Below are 5,395 nucleotides of genomic sequence, written 5' to 3'. Positions count from 1 at the left end.
CCGGAGCGTAGCACAGGGGGCGGGGCTTCTGGCAGGAGGAGGCGGGTCGGAAAGGCTGGAGGAGCCAATGGGAGCTTTGGGGGGCTTTCTGTTGGGTTTGATTGACGGAGGGAAACGGAGGGTCGGGGGAAGTGCTACAGTGTAAAGGGCAGAGGTGGAGCTATCCAGAGCTAGAGATAAAACCTGGAGCTGTATGAGGATTCTGACTCAGAAGATAACATAAAGAGGTCAAGCTGACAGCTCCATCATCCATTGCTGTTCTCAGTATTTGCTATCTGTCTGTATCCTGTGCTCGCCTTTTGATCGAGCTGTTGCTCAAAAACTGAGTTTGCCTTCTGGTTGGTGTCAAGCCTGAAGATCCAACTAACCAAAGTTCCAAGGACATATTACTTGCAGCAAGTAAGGACAGCACAAGCGATCTTCCCCAAAGCAGTGTCTCCAAACAGCAAAACTGGGGACGCTTTAAGCTAAGTATTAGTCGCTCGATGGTGTCCAGCTCTTTGAGACCCCGTTGATCGTAGCCCACCAGGCCACTCCATCCATGGAATTCTCCAGGCAAGAATACTGAAGTGAATTGCTGTCCCCTTCTCCAGGGGATCTTCCTGACCCAGGGATCAAACTCAGGTGTCATGCACTGTAGGCAGATTCTGACCTACCACAGAAGCCTAAGGGTGCATGCATATTCATGAAGGCGCTTGCGCAGAGGAGAATTCAGCATTGGATTGGGGCAGAGGTTTACAGGGCCCAAGCTTTAGTTGATTGAAGTCAGGAGGGTCGACATCATCATTCCATCTTCCACGTGAGTGGGGAACATTAGTTCTTGCAGAACTCAAAGACATATATCAGATTGTTACATATATATTTTTAAGGAAAAACTGGTTTTTGACTGCAAGGAACATGAAAACGTATTTCTTTTGTTCCTTCATTCCCTCACTTCTCTCAAGATAATTAATTACTGAGACCTGTTCAAGAACAAGCATTGTGGTCAGGCTTAGATCAAACAATGGCTTAAGCCAAAAATGGCTTTTCTTACATCTTTTTCTAGGGACCCCCCCACCCTATCTGCTTACAAAGCTGTATGCCACCCCTCCATACCTCTCCTGGCCTAGGGTACTTTTTCCTGCTCTCTCATTCCAGTTGTTGAAAAGCTACCTATCCTTTAATGAATCAAGCTATCATCTGATAGCTAGGGGAGAGTGGAAAGAATTCTGAGGCCAAGGATCAAGCAACAAAGCTTCAGATCACATAACTCAGATGGGATTTGAACCCAGCCAAAACTCTGACTGGGACTTGAACCCATGAGGTGAGACTTGAACCCACGGTCTTTCAGTTAAAATTGCTCACCTCGTGTCAGGACTTACTGAAGCTCAGGTTCTTTATGTCTCAGCACAGAAAGATTTCAGCAAGAAGCAAAGTGATAGGTAAGCAGTGGATTTATTTAGAGAAATACACATCCCATAAACAGAATGAGATACACATCCCATAAACAAGAATGCCTTGTCTCAAAAGGCAAGTGCGAACCTGGGAGGAACAGCCTCCAAAGACAGAGTGTGTGTCCACTCATAAGATGAGAGGCCCTGAAATATGAGGTGATTAGTTTTTATGGGCTGAGTAATCTCATAGACTAATGAGTGGGAGGATTATTCCAACTATTTCAGGAAAGGGATGGAATTTCCAGGAACTGGGCCACCACCCACTTTCTGGTCTTTTATGGTTGAGCTCAGAACTGTCATGGTGCCTGTAGGGGTGTCATTTAGCATATGCTAATGTACTACAATGAACATATAATGAAGCTCCAGGTCTACTGGAAGGTGAATCTTCTGCCATCTTGGACCTACTTGGTTCTAACCAGTTTATGTCTTATCCTCAACGGTTATGTCATTCTTTTTATTTGTTTGTTTGTTTTTTGGCTGTGACATGTGGCTTGCAGCATCTCATTACTCTGACCAGGGATTGAACCCAGGCCACAGCAGTGAAAGCTTGGAATCCTAACCTCTGGGCCACCAGGGAACTCTTAGCTATTGTCATTCTTTTAAAGGTTGTGCCCTGCACCCTTCCCTCCTGCTTCACTACAGCTGGCACTTAATGAACAAGTAGCCTCAACTACAATGGCAGTAACACCTAACCCAACAAAGATGTAGCGACAGTGCAATGAAATAATGCAGAAATACTTTGCACTATAAAGTGTAGTTCACATGCTGGTGTTAATAAATCCAAGGTCAAGGTTTACATCCTGCATTACACTTTAGCTGTGTCAACTAAAAAGATGCACAACCTGAGAGCTGTGAGCTAAGTTTTATTGGGGGCAAAATGAGGACTACAGCCCAAGAGAAAAAGGCATGTGTGTTCAGTTGTGGCCAACACTTTGTGACCACATGGACTGTAGCCAGCCAGGCTCTTCTGTCCATGGAATTTTCCAGGCAAGAATACTGGAATGGGTTGCCATTTCCTTCTCCAGGGAATCTTCCTGATGCGGGGATCAAACCCACGTCTCTTGCATCTCCTTCATTGGCAGGCAGATTCTTTACCAGCTGAGCCACCAGGGAAGCCAAAAGACAGCATCTCAGATAGTTCTGAGAGACTACTCCAAATAGGCAGTGGGGGGAAGGTCAATATATAAAATTTTAGTGAAGGGGGAATTCATTGCAATCAATCAACTCACAAATCAAGTGACTAGTTTTTCTGCTAGTCAAAAGGAGCTGATATCACCATGGAGGGACTCGGTGGATGTGGGTTTGGGTGAACTCCGGGAGTTGGTGATGGACAGGGAGGCCTGGCGTGCTGCAATTCATGGGGTCACAAAGAGTCAGACACGATTGAGTGACTGAACTGAACTGAGATGTGAGGAGATGCGAGGATTCAGTCAGTCAGTCAGTTCAGTCATTCAGTCGTGTCTCTTTGCCACCCCATGAACTGCAGCACACCAGGCTTCCCTGTCCATCACCAACTTCCAGAGCTTATTCAAACTCGTGTCCATCAAGTCGGTGATACCATCCAACCATCTCATCCCTGTCATCCCCTTCTCCTCCCACCTTCAATCTTTCCCAGCATCAGGGTCTTTTCCATTGAGTCAGTTCTTCACATCAGGTGGCCAAATTATTAGAGTTTCAGCTTCAGCATCAGTCCTTCCACATAAATATTCAGTACTGATTTCCTTTAGGATGGACTGGTTGGATCTCCTTGCAGTCCAAGGGACTCTCAAGGGTCTTCTCCAACACCACAGTTCAAAAGCATCAATTCTTTGGCACACAGCTTTCTTTATAGTCCAACTCCCACATCCATACATGACTACTGGAAAACCACAGCTTTTACTAGACGGACTTTTGTTGGCAAATAATGTCTCACCTTTTTAATATGCTGTATAGGTTGGTCATAGTTTTTCTTCCAAGGAGCAAGCATCTTTTAATTTCATGGTGGCAGTCACCATCTGCGGTGATTTTGGAGCCCAAGGAAATAAAGTCTCTCACTGTTTCCACTGTTTCCCTATCTATTTGCCATGAAGTGATGGGACCAGATGCCATGATCTTAGTTTTCTAAATGTTGAGTTTTAAGCCAACTTTTTCACTCTCTTCTTTCTCTTTCATCAAGAGGTTCTTTAGTTCTTCTTCACTTTCTGCCATAAGGGCAGTGTCATCTGCATATCTGAGGTTACTGATATTTCTCCTGGCAATCTTGATTCCAGCTTATGCTTTATCCAGCCCAGCGTTTCTCATGATGTACTTTGCATATAAGTTAAATAAGCAGGGTGACAATATACAGCCTTGACGTACTCCTTTCACGGTTTGGAATCAGTCTGTTGTTCCATGTCCAGTTCTAACTGTTGCTTCTTGACCTGCATACAGATTTCTCAGGAAGCAGGTCAGGTGGTCTGGTATTCCCATCTCTTTAAGAATTTTCCACAGTTTGTTGTAATCCACACAGTCAAAAGTTTTGGCATAGTCAATAAACCAGAAGTACACACTTCTCTGGAACTCTCTTGCTTTTTCAATGATGTTGATGTTTTTCAATGATGTTGGCAATTTGATCTCTGATTCCTCTGCCTTCTCTAAATCCAGCTTGATCTTCTGGAAGTTCACAATTCACATACTGTTGAAGCCTGGCTTGGAGAATTTTGAGCATTACTTTACTAGCATGTGAGATGAGTGCAATTATGCAGTCGTTTGACCATTCTTGGGTTAAAGCATCTGCCTGCAATGCAGGAGACCTGGGTTCGGTTCCTGAGTCGGGAAGATCCCCTGGAGAAGGAAATGGCAACCGACTCCAGTATTCTTGCCTGGAGAATTCCACAGACGGAGGAGCCTGGTGGGCTACAGTCCATGGGGTCACAAAGAGTCAGACACGACTGAGCGACTTCACTTGAGCATTCTTTGGCTCAAGTGAAGCCAAATCCTCTATTTCTTTGCACTGATCCCTGAGGAAGGCTTTCTTATCTCTCCTTGCTATTCTTTGGAATTCTGCATTCAAATGGATATATCTTTCCTTTTCTCCTTTGCCTTTTGCTTCTCTTCTTTTCTCAGCTATTTGTAAGGCCTCCTCAGACAACCATGTTGCCTTTTGAATTTCTTTTTATTGGGGATGGTCTTGATCACTGCCTCCTGTACAATGTCATGAACCTCCATCCATAGTTCTTCAGGCACTCTGTATATCAGATATAATCCCTTGAATCTATTTGTCACTTTCACTATATAATCATAAGGGATTTGATTTTGTTCATACATGAATGGTCTATTGGTTTTCTCTACCTTCTTCAATTTAAGTCTGAATTTTGCAATAAGGAGTTCATCAGATGCAAGAATTGGGATCATGAAATCAGTTCCTGAACACACCCAACTATCTAAAGAGCTGTCCCACCAGTTTCACTGGAGCACAGAGTGCCTGACTCTCCACCCTAAACTCCCTTCAGGGAGTGTCAAAAGTCAGCAACTGCAGCAACACAGGCAGATGGCAAATGCCCTTGTTGTTGTTCAGTCACTGGCAAATGCTCTTGGCAAGTGCCAGTTTTTAGTTGACAGACGTTTATGGTTTCATTCTTTGAAATGAATTAATGTAGAGTGCATATAAAAAGAAGGCTATGGTAGGCAGAGAAGAGTCCAAAAGGCTGAAAAGATGGTTTTTACCCTCAAGGTTCTACAGTCTAATTGGAAAGGGAGACACCCAAACTGATCATTAGTGGGCAAAATGTGCTGGATAACAGAGCCAAGTGCTTCAAACAGACCTAACTTCAGGGTGCCTCAGGGAAGTTTTACAGAGGAAATGATTTTTAATCTGGCTTTAAAATAGTGAATTTTCTAGAAAGAAAGAAAGGCATCTCAGACTGAAGAGATTACCATAAATACAAATACGTCCAGTGAAATGAAAGGCACTTAGCAACCAGTGCTAAGTGTTAGTGGCTATT

This window comes from Bison bison, unplaced genomic scaffold (genome assembly GCF_000754665.1).
Source record: "Bison bison bison isolate TAMUID 2011002044 unplaced genomic scaffold, Bison_UMD1.0 scf7180017864324, whole genome shotgun sequence".
NCBI classification, from domain to species: Eukaryota; Metazoa; Chordata; class Mammalia; order Artiodactyla; family Bovidae; genus Bison; species Bison bison.
Note: the sequence above shows the minus strand (reverse complement) of the source record.